Here is a 17,500-nt window from a genome sequence, read left to right as displayed (position 1 = left end):
ATTTTTTTTATTTTTGCTTTTTTTGCACAGCATACACCTCCAAACACCCGAGCAACGCCGGGCACCCCTGCTAGTTGATTATCAATCAAACCACCCAATCTCAAAGCAATTATGTCTAGCATATAAAAAGAATTTCCAGCTTAATTTAATAACAGGAAATAATATTACATTTAAGCATCAGATAGATCTGCATATAAAGGTGAAATAAAATATATTAAAAAATATAAATAAAGTATTAAAGGAAAGGAAAGTATCAAAACCGAAACCATCACATGTAATTTTATACAATATGGCAATGGGTAAATCCACTTGTAAAAATAGTATTAAATATTAATGGTAGTAAAATAATTTATAGAAAATATAAGAACTTATCAAAAATAACAAAGGTAATATCATTAAAAATTAAGCAGACGTAGAAATTGCATTTGGTTTAATAATTTACCGAAAGAATTTTAAAAAATTATTGATTAAAATTGTCCTACCAGAACAAAGTTAAGTAAAATCTTTTCGCCTATTAGGTAGTGCTTGTAAATACTCACCAAATAAGTATGACTACTTGTAACCTTTGCAATCCTGAATCGTATAAGAAAATAATATCCAAAGTAAACCTTCTTAACAAACGCTAGAAAGTAATTCAAAACTATTTAAATAGATCAATGTATACATTATCTCGACTAAAACGTGATTCGAAACATACATTAAATTAACATTAAATTGTCATACAAATATGAAAATTTAATCTTAATTGATAGAGATTAATGTATAAATAAATAGGGTTGAGAATAAAAATGAAAATAATAAAAATAAAGTAAAAATAATGTTTAGATAAAAAAATAAAGCTAAATTAAGTATAACAATAATTTTAATAATAAATTAAACATAAAATAAAGGGAACTTTGGAATATTGTACACCCCGTGCCACAATTATATGCAAATCGATATTTTAGTTCTAACTCCGATAGTTTTCAATGCAATTTTTTTTTAAATTTAGCACGTTATATGGCAACAGTAACACAAGCGCAGATCTAAAATTTTAAGCTAATTTGCACAGTAATAAAAAATTGGCAGTCATTTTGGTGATTTGCATTTTTTCAGCGTGCCAACTTTATCCAATGCTAAAATATGGGGAAGTGCTAAAAGATCATCGAAACATTGATTATTCTAGGAATTTGTAAATCGAGAACAACAATAATAAAGAACAAACAACTTCCATATGCTTTCATAGTACAATCAATATCTTATACAATTGCCATTTTTATTGACAAGAGCAAAAAGCTATTGAGTATGTCAAACTTTCGATTTCATCTGATGAAATGTCTTTGGCAGTAGTCAAAATAGCATTCCAGAGGTCATCCTTGGAGTTGTACTGCCTTCCTACGCAGTAAATATTTTGTTTCAAGATGCTCCACAGATTTTCGATGGGATTTAAATCTGGGGAACATGCTGGCCATCGCATTATTTTCCCATGTTTGGCAAAAACTCTCTCAAAATATTAAGTGGCTATCCTTGCCGAATGAGACTGTGCATTATTATGTAGAGTTTGGCGGTAATTTTCACTCCATCTGCGACTCTGAATGGTCCTACCAGCTCATTGCCGATGATTGCAGCCCAGAACATCACACCACCACCTCCTTGTTTCCGCTTGATCCTTTGCGGACGTAGACCCTCATTATGGTACCATCCTTCCCTCTACCCAGCTGTCCAATCAAGGTTCGCTCGACACTCGTTGGTGAACAAAACATTTTGAAAATTCACCTTCATGTGATCTTTTGCCAACTCCATCCGCTTTTTCTTGTGGATATCCTCCAATTGAGGACGGATCTCTGGCTTTCACAATTTTGCAATCGTCCTCAGGATATGGCAAATAGTTGATTTGGGCACATCACGAACGCCAGCTTTTTCAAACACTTGTTTGCTAGTTTCAAGTGGGTTACGGCGAACTTCTCTCTTGATCTTGGTCATTGTTCGACGTGACAGATATGATTTCTCACGAATTTTTCCCTTTGTCAGAACTCTCGTTGCAAGGTATATGATTAGTACAATATTTTTTAAATGTATGATGATCACAGTGTAATTGCAATTTCCAGAGTGAAAATCTTATTATGGAGCCTTTGGACAATTTTAGACTTCTCAGCTGGACTTAAATTATATGGACTGCACATTATCGACCAATCTTGCATATAAAGTTGGCACGCTGAAAAGTAACTGCAAGTCACCAAAATGACTGCCGTTTGCTCGCTATTGCGCAGATCAGCTTAAAATATTATATTTACGCATACGTTAGTGTTGCTGTATAACGTGCGAAGTTTCACGAATTTTCATTGAAAACTATCGGAGTTAGAAGAAAAATATCTATTTGCATATAATTCTGGCGCGGGGCGTATGCATTGTCTGATTTCAAAATATCACGATCAGATATAGTATAAATAGTATACAATTCTATAAGAGTAATTTATAATTGGTTTAATTAGATGTAATAAGTAATCAATCGGCTTAAATATAATATGCCTTGAAAAATAGATGAAAGGAAAATATATGAAACTATCATAACACGATAATTTAAGTATTTTCTCTTTGAAGATAAATACGTTATATAGCATATATTAATCTAATGACGATAAACAGAATATCGCCGGTAAAACTTAATTAAATATGCCAAATTACTTTAGATAATGATAGCAAATATGATGTCAAGATATATTTAAATTAGTATTTACAGGTTTGTATGATAATATATTTCACATAATATAATATTTAATAGTAGAGTAATAAAAAGAACATACAATATTTATTGTTCACGAACCCACCCATGTGGTCGATACTACTGGTTAGTATGCAAGCCTCCTAGACCTTTTTCTCACAACTTCTCTTGAGCTATGTTCATGTCCCGTTCTATCTCCTCTGGGATCTTCCGATCACTCGGTTGTATCAGTTAAGATAAAAATGAAATGTAATAAGTCTTCAAACGTACCTCTCGACCGTTCTGTATATCGATACTCTACGGCTGACTGGGATAGCTTCCGTACATTTATATCTGATCTATTTTTGCATATCATGTTTAAAACGATGTGTCCTCTATAGTATCAGACCTGACCGAATGAATAATTGTAGGTATAGACCGATTCATACCATAAAAAAATTCCAACAAAAACCTAACCCCCAGCCATGGTTCTCCCCAGAATATGCTGCTGCCACCGCGCACAGAAATCACTTTTTCTATAGCTACCAACGTAATAGATGTACTGAAACTAAAGCTGCTTTCATGACTGCCAGCAACCATTGTAAAAGAGTAATAAAAAATGCAAGAGAGCTATATGCCCAGTCCGTTAAATCCAAAGTAACCGAGCCGCGGCTTGGTGGCCACCAGATTTGGCAAATAACAAACAGGATTTTGTAAATTTTTAGAAGAGCATAGACTTAGATAACACGGTAAAGAATAATGCCGCAAGAGTACATCTTTGTGTTTTGAGCTGATGGCACCCAAGGCATATTTGTTTTTTTTTTAGTTTTAAAAACATTGATGCGTATTGCGTACAATATAATAAATAATGGGCAGTATCAAAAGAAAGTGAAGTTTGGATAACTCGAAACATCATATTTAAGCGTATTTTATGACCGGACAACGCCGGGGGCTATCATTATCTATTGTATCGCTATAATAATCAATCGACTTTTGGCTCCATATTAATAAACGGGAAATTTGTATGAATTAAAATGTCACATTTTACTTAATTTACGACCGGACAAGGCCTAACAGGCTGATATATATATATATATATATATATATATATATATATATATATATATATATATATATATATATATATATATATATATATATATAAAGAAATATTCGGCAACACAATGAGTAACATGATTTATTAGTTTTTAGCAAACATACAATTCAGATGTAGCGTTAACCTAGAGAGGAAACCTCGCAAAAAAAAAAATAAATAAATAATTTAGATATAAGAAATAAAACGAATTTTGTGTTTTATTAGTTACTGGCGGGTGGTAGGATGAGCGGTCGTAAAATAGGCTTAACTATATTTTATTCGTGCAGATTTTGTATTTATTATCACAAAACCTGTTCTCTAGCGAATATTATACAGTGCCTAATATATAGTAAGGATTTAAAAGTAAAAAAGAAGATTACATACGTGCCACAGCTATAATCGGGACAAAAACATTTAGCACTACAACACTGCTCCCTACCGACTGAGCTACTATTATCTATATAAAACAGTTTAAAATTGTATCTCTTAAAACTATGAATGAATGCGCAGAAGCAATAGAAATATGTCGGAAAGTCGAAATAAAAAATTTCAATCTTAATTTGCCGACCTATTTATGCACCCATTATTCCTCCATTTCAATAAAGATTTCACTCGTTATAAACCATCTTTTTTTAATTCAATTTTCACCCCAAACAAGGCACAGTGTCACTTTGAAGTAAGGGGCTACTATCGGGGACATAAGTTGCAGGGGTATTATGAAGGGAGATGAGTAGCAAGATGTCAGTTTACGTTACAATTGAACTTCTGTATATCAGTACAGTTAGGAAAGCAGAGCACTAGAAGGGATTTCCAAAGCCTAGCAGTCCTGGGGAAGAAACTATTGTAGTAGAAGGCTTTCTTATACCTAGGGGTCTCTACTGTAAAGGGGTGAGATTTTACTGCTTGTCAAAGGTATTCACGTCGAAGGGGTACAAGTGCTTGTAGTTCGCCAGAGCATTCACTAATAAAATACTTGTAGAACAGGTAAAGGGATGCAACATTTCGTCCATGGTACAGAAGCTGATGCTTAGATGACAGTTCAGAACCTATCAGGTTGGTGACTCTCTTTTGAACCCTGTCAAGGAGTGAGAAACACGTAGCAGAAGCACCACCCTAATGTGGTAACAGTACTCCATACATGGGCGAATGGTGGCCTTATAGATCCTTTCAGGCGTAAGTAGTCTTCTAGCACGGTTCGGGCCAGGATCAAGGTGTTGTGTCTGTTCTGGCAGATGCTGCAAGCAAAGACCATATGTTGGTCAATGTAGGAGCAACCCTTCATACCAATTGTCACTATCCAGCTCCCCGGGGAGTTGGTCCTCATTTCCCCTTCACTCCTCACATTAAAAATCGGCCTTGTGCCTAATTTGCTCGGTGGGGGGAGCAAATAAATACCGCCCTCCTTCTTCGCAGCAGCCTTGGAGTTTAAAGGAAATACTTTCAGGTACTGTGTTCTTGGCCATTGCTATTGGTGGTAATGAAGTTTTCTTGTAATTATTGAAGAAAACAAGCTTAATCTTAGCAGCATTGAATGTGACCATTCATTTTTGTCCCCATTCCACTACAGATTGGAGGTCATCCTCTGGTGTTTCTGCCATTTCCTTATATATGTATTTATTACTTGACTACTATTTCCTGTTAAGTTGGTTGGTTGGTTGTTTTTGTTTTACGACACATCAACCCTTTCCAGGTTATTTAATGGCGAATCCAGTGATTTTGGATAAAAAGTTTTTAATAGAATATTTTCTTTTCAAACCAGTTTTTATTTAACCTATAGTTGGGAGCCTAACATGTACTTCCACACCGGGTCAGAGTGCAACTGGGAGCAATGGTAATTAAGGGGAGGCTCCACACTCCCCAAAGTCCGCACGCTGAGGCCTCACCATCGGATATAGTTTAAGATCATATCCAAGACCCATTTCCTGTTAATTTTAGTGTTATGTGACCAGTAGTTTAAGAGATTATGAGTTAAATATTTTCGCCCATACACACATACATGCACATACATGCATATACTGTTATTTATATAGATTAAAATTCCGAACTGATTGGCCTCGCGCGTTATTGTCGATAACATTAATCTGCTATTGATTATACGATCGCTTATAAATGAACTGAGATAAAGCGAAGGATGTTGCATTTTCTTACATATGGTGGGCATTTCTATTACTTGTAGTAAAAAAAGTTGGATTTTTTTTCAAGTATTGTCCTTTTTACTTACAGTTATGTGGATGTATTTTGTAGGACGCCTTTTGCTAAACGGCAGTAGTAAGAAGATTTTTCTCTTATATTCTTTTTTTATTCGTCTTCCTTTTTTGGATGCTATCTTTCACCGATTTCTTTTCGATTCCTGTTTTTCATGCTAACTATTTTGTTAACACCTACCTCATATGCCTCATAAAGAAAAAGTGTTTTAGAGCCTTAGTGGAGACGGTGCTACTGTTTAGTTCGCCACCATAGACTCTCAATAAAAAAAAACAACTAGAATCTCCGGGCAGTGTTAAACATAAACTGCAACGCACACCCAACCATTAGTCGCCTGTACGGTCGACTGCCCAGGATCTCTTCAGTAATAAGAGTAACAAAGGCACGATATACCGGACATCGCTACACAGGAATAAATTAGGTCGTCAGTGATGTGGTGCTGTAAGATCCTGAACACAGAAACGCTAAGGTAGGAAGACCTGTCAAGACGTACACAAAATTACTGACAGAAGACACTGGCTTGCAACTTGAAAATCTTCCTAAAACCATGTAAGATAAAGACGTGTGGCGCGAAAAATCAAGTTAGTCCAGGTAACCCACCCGATACGAGTAACACCTATGTCAGCGCATCTCACTTCAATCGATATTTAATCTTAGATGTCTGCTTATTTCGTGTTATTAGACTTAGTCTGTGTTCAAAACAAGTCGATTTTTTTCTATGTAATTTCTACAGTAAATCCTATTATGAAAATTCTTGTAGGTGTATTTTTCTACGTGCTTATATCCATCAGAAGCTTTTAAATGTGTTATTTTCATAAATAACTCATTGTAGTGATTGTCTTATACTGGACTAGTGTTCAAGAAAAACAATCAAACAATATATGTTATTCGGCAAAAATATAGATTGAATGTAACGATAACGTCCCCTTGTAGGCGAACACGTATTTACCCTTCCCTGAAATGGGTGTGCCTCCTTGTGTTTACATATCAAACATACAGTACATTAATTCTATCGAGGAATTTGGTTAAGAATGACGTCATGGCACCGATCAGCAGATAATACAAACAATGTCCTATTTTACTAGCAAGAATTTGACCTAGAATTGCGCTTGAACGGACGACACATTTACGAAAGTTCGCAGCAGACGCCATCTTATCTTCCGTCTTGTATTGGTTGGCACAATAATTCGACTATTTTCCGGAGAATACGGCAAGGATTTATTTTTCTTTATTTTGACACTACAGAATGTATACGGTGTATATAGACATCATTAAAACATAAACAACAATAACAACAGAAATAATAATAGTTATATTAATAATGAAAACTGAAACTGTATAATTGTACGTTAACCACCCTACGCCCCAGCCGTCCGCCCCCTGTTTGAAGGTGTGTATGTAAACATAAATTGGCGCCACACCTAATAAGTTACAAGGGTCAGGGAGGATGGGGAAAGAAAGCACTAGCCAGGCTTCCATTGGAGGAGTGCAAAGAGGACTGGAACTTTTCGGATGCTTATTGGCATCTTAATTCCAATGAACAGTTATTGTTGCTGCTAACGAGAAATCAATGGTAACCGGCTATTGCGCTAACACAGATTCATCTGCAAACGTTATAGAAAGAGGTAAAGATTACAGGAAATCTGGGAGGGATTGTTGTCACACAGATTCCAGCGAACATTACAAGCTGATCTCAAAGAGAAATCTTTAATGATGGCTTGTATGATTAATCATGGTGAGTAAATGATACAACTAAATTAAAGCTAAAATAAAAGTAAAAATAAAGATGCAAAAATACCTTGAGACTTCAAGGTATCTGAAACTGCAAACAATCTTATTACTAAAAAGACATTAGCTTTGGCTGACACTACAAGGACGGAAAGAGCGGAAAGAAAGACGACTAACCAAATATGAACTGGAAGAGTACGGAGAAAACTGGGGTTGTGAAATCTCCGTTAAAATTAATAATCGTGAGACAGAAAACTTAATTGTGGACGGCTGTTGTGATAAAGCAAATTCATTAGCAAAAAGTATGAAAATGAGTGTGCAAATCTGAGACATATTTCATGAGGACAACTTTGTACATTACTAGTGAGGAAAATAGATGAATAAAATAAGAGTTGTTTACATGTGAGCATGTTTAGAAGTGGAAATTGATTAACATTACTTTGCGTTGTGGTAAAAATAGACATGGCCGTATTTACTGATTAGGATTTTCCCTTCTGTGCTGTTCTCAATCTGTAAATCCCAGAGTCTTATAAAAAGATTAAATATATGTTTAAATTAGGTTCTTGAAAAAATGTACTATGCTATGCGCATGTCATAGTAAGAAACGTTGCATTATATTGTAACCAGTCTTAGTTTCAAACAAAATCAACATGTCTCCTCCCTTAAGACTTGCATTTACGAACATTCGTGGGCTTAGAACTAATTTAGGTGATGTTGAAGCATTTCTCCTAGTAAACACCTCGGACATCTTAGCATTAAGTGAGACACAATCCTCAATCCCCTCTAATTACTTTAACATGACTGGATATATCCCACTCTGCCGTAAGGACTCTGACAGAAGTATGCACGGACTTAGTCTATATTCGTAATACCCTCCCCCTGACCAGAGAAATAAACATAGAATCGGGCGGTCAAGCATTTATATGCTTTAGACTTAACATGCAACATAACATTAGCTACTCTTATTTTCTGTACTGCTCTCCCTCGGCCCAGTACTGCACCATAGTAAACAACGTCTCTGACAGCATAGATACATCTCTCACCCTCGACACTAGTGCACAAGTACATGTATTTGGTGGCTTCAACGTTCACCATAGAAACTGGGTAGGATTCTCTACTTACACAGACGCAGCTGGTAGCACCACGAATAACTTATCTATATCTCACTCACTATCACAGATGGTTATGTTTCCAACCCGTTTCCCCAGACCAACAAGAACAATACGCTTCACTTCTAAATCTGTTTTTGACAACAGTTCCCGATGATTGTATAACAAATGCCCACATCCCACTTGGGAACACTGATCATGCAATGATAATGGTAGAAATCGTCCTAAATCTACAGCCAAAACTGAAGACCCATTGCTCAAAACAGCGAGATATTATAAGAAGACTGACTGGGAAGTAACCAGTGATCTCATCAGAGATACCCCATGGTGAAATATCTCTCATCTTCCTGCTGAACAGTTCGCAAATGAGACCATTGAATGGTTTAAAACGGCAATTGAAGCACATGTTCCCATGCGAAAATTTTATAGCAAGCCGCACTTACCCCAATGGTTTACATCTACTTGTGCAACTGCCATTGCGCAAGGCAGTACGCGTTCCGCAGATTTAACCGACATAAGTCCAGTTTCAAAAGACAGAAGTATATACAAGCTAGAAGTAACTGTAAAAAAAATAGGGACAGCTAAGAGAGAAGTTACTGACATCACCAAAAAACGCATCGAGGCACACAGATTAGGAACCGGAGACGTGTGGAAAATCTACAACAGTTTAGAAAATAATGGGCAATCAACGATTCCCCCACTAACCAACAATCATGAGATTGTTTGTTCAGAAACCGAGAAGGCTAACATGCTTGCAAGTCGCTTTGCCTCCAACTCATACTGGGCCCTGCTAACAAACCACTCCTTGACTTTCCTTTGTGGACAGACGCCACGCTAGACGACCTGAAAATCACCCCCATTTTGGGTGCATGCTATCATAAAATCCTTGACATTTCAAAAAGCATGTGGACCTAATCTCATCCCGGCTGTGCTATTAAACAATGCTCTGCAGAAGTAGCTCCAGTTCACTCCAAACTTTATAACGAATGTCTTAAGGAATCTTGCTTTCCAGAATACTGGAAAACTGCTTCTGTGGTACCAGCTTTCAAGAATTATGACGAAAGAACTAACCCATTAAATTATTACCCCATTAGCCTCCTCCCACTTTTCGCCAAACATTTGAGTCCACAATTTACTGCGCTCTAATTCATCACCTTACAGATGCTAAACTTCTGACCAACCAACAATGTGAATTTAGGCAAGCCCGTTCCACAGCAGATATTCTAACTGTAACCTCTGAACGCATATACCATTCACTGGACAAAGCAAGGGAGTGTCATAGGGGTCTATCCTTGGACCTTTATTATTCCTAATATTCATAAATAACCTCCACACCAAAATGTCCTCTGAGATGGGTATATATGCTGATGACACCACGCTCTATAACAGACACGACAAGAAAACAAATAACACACATATCTAAAGCAATGGCAGAAACACTAGAGGATGATCTCCAATCTGTAGTGGAATGGGGACAAAAATGGATGGTCATCTTCAATGCTGCGAAAACTAAACTTGTTTCTTTCAATAATTACAAGAAACCTTCTCGACCACCAATAGCAATGACCTAAAAATTCATTACTTTAAAGTACATCTTTTAAACTCCTCGGCCAAACGTTTACAGGGAACATGAACTGGAATAGATATATTGAGAACATTGCCAGGACCGCTGCGAGGTATGTAGGATCTCTCTACCGTGCTAGAAAACTACTAACGCCCGAAAGTATCCTGTACCTGTATAAGGCCACCATTCACCCATGTATGGAGTAGTGTTGTCATATTTGAGCTGGGCATCTGCTACTAGTCTCTCGCTCCTAGTAAAGATCAAAAAGAGAGTTTCCAACCTGATACGTCCTGAACCGTCATCTAAGATTCAGCCTGTGTTCTATCGACGAAATGCTGCATCCCTCTGCCTGTTCTACAAGTATTTTAATGAAGAATGCTTTGACGAACTGCAAGCACTTGTACCCCCAGGACATAAATACCCTGGACCAGCAGCTAAATCCCAACGCTACACAGTGGAGATTCCTAGATGTAGGAGAGCTTTCCACTCCAGTAGTTTCTTCCCCAGAACTGCTAGATTTGGAATTGCATTCCGGCTCCCTGCTTCCCCAACGGTACTGATATGCCGAAGTTCAAGTGTAACGTAAATTGAAATCTTACTGCCAAACTCCCTACATAGTACCCCAGTAGCTTATGTCCATTATAGTAGCCCCCTACATCAAAGTGGCACTGTGCCTTGTTTGGAGAGAAAATGTAATTTAAGAATTTAATGGTTTAATAACCACCGTCTTAATTGGGAGAAATTGTTCAGGACACAAAATTGCAACAATATAGTTAGTATATAACTTGAGCAATGTGGTGGGAAATTTTTCATTCATACGTAAACAAGTTTCCTTTTTACAAGTAAAATATTTTGTTAATTAAAGCTTGGAAACTAACAAATGCTTATATAATTGTAACACCTCATCGTACTCATTTTGTAAGACTACAACACATCGGAGCGGAATTCCAGCAGAGCTTTCAGATTCCATATAAACCATGTATATGTTGCATTAAAATGTTTTCTATTTTCGAAGGAAACCCTAGTTTTTTGAAGTTCGATAGAAACGTTACGAATTGTTTTGTACTGATAAAACTATGATAATCAATGAGATTATATTAAGAACCGAGTAGCAATTTTTGAAATAGAAGATTTGCAATTAATCCATATTTTAGCTTTTGTGGGTAGAAAATTGTAGAATGCAATGTAATGCAATCGTTATTTTTATATAAAGTGCTACTTCGATTCTGATTTAAGAAGATATGCTGACGAAAAGACAAAGAAATTTGAGTTAGCCCATTGATTTAGAGAGTAATCCCTTTGTAGCGGTAAACCTTATTTTATACAAAAATTAAAGTTGATTATTTTAAAATACATTTATACTGTCTTACAAAAGGATTAGAATACAATAGGAATGTTGTAGTAGCAAATATTTTAGATTTTAATGCAAAAAAGTGGAAAAGCCTTCAAAAAGAATTATTTTTAAGTCGTCATGAATTCATTTTGTGAACGTTTTGGGTGGTGTTAGTGTATTTGGTTACATGTTTTGGTTTCTGCGGGCGGCAAGTTTGTCAACGGCGGCTTTCTTAGCAATTTCACTCTTTATAACCCATTATCAGTCGCTATCAGAATGACTCACAATATTTAACGTAAAGATTAACAAGTTAAAGAATATGCATTGGTTTAGGAAGGTTCCATTCCAATAATTAACTTTGAATACTTCATTGTCAATAGCTCTAAGTTATTTTTTCATAACGAAGGAGTAAGGTCCGTTTATAATACATTTACTCTAGGCTATTAAGACATATAGTATTCTTCTTTTATGGGTAGCTCATCTACGTTTTAAAGAGGTTAATTTCCCTCGTATATTGTCCAGTATTCATTTAATCGGTCTCTTGTTCTCTAAAAGGTCTTTAAAAACTGCCATGTTTAATTTGTTCTTAATAGCAGTTTATTAAATGATTTCTGTGATATCATCGGAGTAAATACTATAGGAGGAAACAATCAGTTCAAGTTCCAAACAATTTGCAGGATATTTGTTCATTCATCGTGTGGTTGTTTGGGAGGCAAACACTAACAGGTCTGATGTCAAATTGGTTGGAATTGGGAAACGCGGAGAAAATTTATTGGCAGTGTTTTCTCCTTTTTTGTCATCGAAAAATCCATTATTTGTTAAAACGGTTTCTCGCAGTCTATAATAAATTATTTTTTTTGCTGTTGTTTGTTGTCCGTTTTGACTTATTGGTGTAAAATGACTTTTCTGCTTTTTTTTTGGACCGCTTAGGACAATATGTTAGAAATTTCCTTCGGTTAGTGTTTTCTAACACTTTTTCCTTTATACAAAGAACAATTTTTTGTAGCAAAACAACCTTCGTACTTTGGACAAAGGCAATTAAAACTAACAGGTTATTGCATTAAAAAAAATTATACTAAATTATAATTACAAATACAATAAAGATTCATATTTATGCGAGTTTGAGGATTGGTAGTTTCAAAAACGGTTGTTCTGGAGAACGTTTTTTTTTGTTGATGAAAATTGGGTAACAGAAGTGAGGAGAAGTGTTTTCATTTCTTTCAGTAAATTCTTTTTGAAATGTTTTTTTTCAGTAAATTACCTTTAAGCTATCCTCCTCCAAGGTTCGTTTTTTAGTTTTTATATATAGCCTCTCCTTAAGTAATACTGAGTAATTTGCATAAAGTCACTTTTGCAAATTGCGCTAGAAAGGTTTGTTAAGAATATTTCCAACGTAGATTGTAGATTTTGCCGTATAAGCAAAAAGTGACGATTAAAAACAGAAAACAAAGCAAAACAAGTAATCAGGACTATCCAAAACAAAAGAGAAAAATATGAAACTTTAAGTAAATCGGTATTACACCAATAATAAGAAACATAGAAGGAAGAATAGGAGTGATCAGTTTGAGGGGAAGACTTAGCCTATATAACCGAACAGTAATGCTGAGAACAATTGAAATCGTGAAGAAATCCCACAAATGCGAAAACAAATATACAGGAGTGACAAAAACTAACCAGTTATATTGAAACTGCAGCAAAAGTAAAACAAATAGATGCGACTATAAAAAGTAAAACAGCGACACCGTAAGCTGACATTCTCTCCAATTTACATTGTCGGCAGCGACTGTCACCGCACTAAAAAGTCTCAAAGTGAATGGAATAACCTAGCAGAGGAAGCATTAATCAGACATCCACCGGAGTGTGTATAAGTATAAGAGTTATCTGTCTCTGACAATATAAGACAACCAAGGTAATCTCCCATTTACAGGAAGGCAACCTGTATAACTTACCCTGATTTCTATAAATATAAAACACACGGGCGCAGCCATTTGTATTTTCGTAAAGAGCTCACCACGTGCAATATTCCGCTTGACTCAGCTCTTCCATTGCGCTACGAACAGATTTTCACTGTACAGCAGCATTGGACATTGGATATATTTACCGTTCAAATACCATGGAGTAAGACAATGTGTTTTTTATACAGGCAGCTCGTGGAATTGCAGAAGAACATAGAACTGAGAAAATAAATTTTATACAGTCGTCCCAACATATCGCGAAAAAAAAAAAAGTTGAACAAACCTCAATAAGACTGGATACAACTCATGGGGAATGGTCGCTTTTTTTTTTTTTTTTTGATACCGGACTCCATATAAAAAAAAGTGTGCGGATTGGAAGACCCAGCCGTAATCTGGAACGAACTATGGCATACATGTACACCGGAAAACAACAGGTTTCTTTTTCAACTAATAGGGCCGAAAACGCTCAACCTTACACCAGAAAATTACCTTCTACATCAGATACGACTAAATGCCTTGCGAGGATTGCAAAACAACGTCCACTGACAAAAATTCTACAGGGAACAGAACGAGAGTGAATCGGTAACTCATTTTTTTATCGAGATTATGTGTCCAAGCAAAATTTTGCGGGGTGGTGAGGCACCTAGAACAGGTATTTACTGCGAACGGGGTTAAAACCACAAAAAAAAAAAAAAAACGACAGAAGGCATCTTTTACTTCCTGACTCTGAAAAATATTATAGGGTTAGATCCTCCTCATGGCTCTCATCCGAGAGTTATTAAGGACAAAGAACAAAAAGTTCTATTGGGCTGAAACACTGGATCACATATTCCAGGCATCGGAGAGAGCGATAGTTAAAATGATTTAAAAAATACATACAAACGTTCGAAATAAACAGGGTAACATGACTTGCGACAGACTACAGTAAGACAGGAATGCTGTACTTTTTATTTAAGAAACACTGCAGATGTGATGGTGAATGTAACATGAGTTGTAGGGATGGTTATTAGAAACTCATTTTGGCCGGATCCCATTGTACAAATGACGCGAAATCACGATATGCACCGATTCAAGGAGAAGATATAGCCATGGTTTATGCAGGATGTTCATATTTGGATGCCTATGTTAGAGAACAGTCGTAAGTAAGTAAAAAAGAGATAGGATGGCCCGAGAATTCAAATCTGGGAAGCTAGGTTTAGAATTAATATTCAGGAGAATTCCTATCATAAGTTTAAAATAAATAATACAAATATGTTATTGAAAAGGAATGCGTTCTTAGTAATGTTATTGAAAAAGGAATTTGATGATTCAATTCTTTTTATGAAAATGAAATTAAAATAAGGAATTTGAAACGAAATAGGAAAATGATAAAAATATTTGTAAAGTAGGTTAGTCGAAAAATTAGGTTAGTGGACGTTACACGTGTTTTTGTGCATGTTTTAGACAAAATGAGGCATGTCAGGCCCGGGACTGATATGCACGTTGTTTGGTCATGTAATGACGTCATGAGTAAGACATGAGTTTTCTATATTGTTAGAGCTTTAGGAGGGTAGAAGTAAGTCAGGGTGCCAGTCAGGGCCGAGGCAGGGTCGAGAGAGGACCGGGGAGAGCTGACAGGAGTCAGAAGGAACCCACCTTTGGAGCCGAAAGGTTGCAAATTGAAATCATGTAGAAACTTTGAATTCCTTGATGCGAAGTCATTGACCGGTCGAATGGAATAAACGGACATCATCATAGTTTTGTAACTGTCGTCTTGTGTTATGTCATTCAGCAAACAAAAATATTGTGAATTTGTACTAAAATAACTTTGTGTATAAAATTCATATAAGTAATGTGTCTATCATCTTAAGAATGTTTCCCCCCCCTCAGCTATTATAAGTAATGACTGGTTACTTCTTTATGATAAAAGAACTGATAATCATCATCTCAAAAATATGTGTTAAAGAAAGATAATGTTTATAGAAACACTCCCAGAACTGTCAAACCGTATAAATGTCAATCTCTCTTCTATCTATATATCTATTTTATCTCCCTCTCATTGTGTATTACATGTTCCCCGCTCTGTATTAAAAATGTACCCTGACCCTATCGCACTAATATGACCACTCTAAGACGAACACGCAACAACAAATATATAATTAATCATCTATAACAAAAACACCTACAATATAATTCCTAGACTTGCTGGTCACAGTGGATCACTTACCATTAATAAAGATATTTTCAACCCAAACCTTGGAGAATACCCAAAACTTCCGTTTGCTAAATTGAAGGGAAAAACGTTGATGTAAAAATTCCAGATAAAACATCGCCCTAGAAAACTGAATTTAGCGCATGATAGTGCATCTCGATACTCAGCAGGAACGCCACCAAAACACCAAGACCAAGCGATTGACACTGCAGTTAAAGCCGTTTTCATATCGATGTACGGGAATGACACTAAATTGAAAGCTGTCACATTGGAAATGATTGTGGCTGAAAAATGGGCGACCTTGAACGGTTTTATGATTGTGGCTCAAAAATGGGCGGCTTTGAAAGGGTTTATTCAAAATGGCTTCCCTCAGTCACGCAACAATATCTCACTAATAGTTCGAGTCTTCTGGCCTATTCGTGAAGTGGTATCGTCAAAGTAAATAAAATTCTCATACCTCGACAACTTTGCTCAAAGGTAATAGAATCCCATTTACGCTGCACACCAATGCATAAATGGTATGCTAGCGATGTAAGAGAACAATTGTTCTGGTGGGCTTTAGATGCCATCATCAGGCAAACAAGATCCCAATGCCAAAATAGCGACACACTCGCACCATCACAGCCTAAGAGGCCCTTAACGTCCCCAGCGAACCCGGAATTTCCATTTCAAAGAAGTGGTGGTCGATTTCGTCGATATACATGGTAAAAACTTTATGGGGTACGAAGATCGATATAGTGTATCGCTTAAAATGACTCAAATGACGTCGGGAAGGGCCAACACGTTATGCGATGCCATTGAAAACTTAGTTCTGTACTTACGGTTCACCCGAAGAATGTTTTTTCGTATAGTGGACCACCGTTTGAGTCCTGGAGTACAAATCTTAAAGAAATGGGGTATCCCGCAACGTACGCCATTTGGCCTATTATGCTCAAACCGTTAAAACGGCGAAGCTCATACAAGCTGACAACACAAACAGCTATGGACAACTATGTCACTCTTAGGCTCTCGGTCATTACTAACCTACCGAAACACTTCTGTCCCAGACCTTGACATGTCCCCAAAGACCACCTTCGCAATTACAGAATAAATACCAAACAATAAAACAGTGAAGACAAATAGGTGAATGAGGATAAGTGACAATGCCAAAAGGCATATGTGGAACCAACAGTTCTACAACCAGAAATGTCGTCCATTCCAGGAACTCCAAGTAGACTATTTTGTCCAGATTCAGAACCTGCTGTAACTACCCCGTCGATGGACAAAGACGGGAAAGATCATTGAGACACGGGGGAACCGATACCACTAAGTGCGGGTAGATAGGATCAATACAGTATCATTGCGCAATCGCCTGTTTCTTCGTAAAATATAGCAACCCGTCTATAAAACCTGATCCCTACATGAACAACTTCCTGGGGAAGCAATGGAGGTTGAACGGCACATCAACGTTTAATCGTCTACCGACCATGAAGAAGAAATGGATGTTGATGATATCACGAGAGAATATGCGCACCCAGTCATTGCTCTCCCGTAAGGAAAATCTTCATGTCGGAAAACTAGAGCACCAAGGAATTTATTACCACATATGCACGGAAATTCGCACGAATTCGCGTGAAGATGACCACAACAATTCATCTTG

The sequence above is a fragment of the Euprymna scolopes genome, chromosome 8, assembly GCF_053919585.1.
Source record: "Euprymna scolopes isolate OS-2025 chromosome 8, ASM5391958v1, whole genome shotgun sequence".
Lineage (NCBI taxonomy): Eukaryota > Metazoa > Mollusca > Cephalopoda > Sepiida > Sepiolidae > Euprymna > Euprymna scolopes.
The sequence above is the reverse complement of the archived record's forward strand: the minus strand, read 5'-3'. Positions refer to the sequence as shown.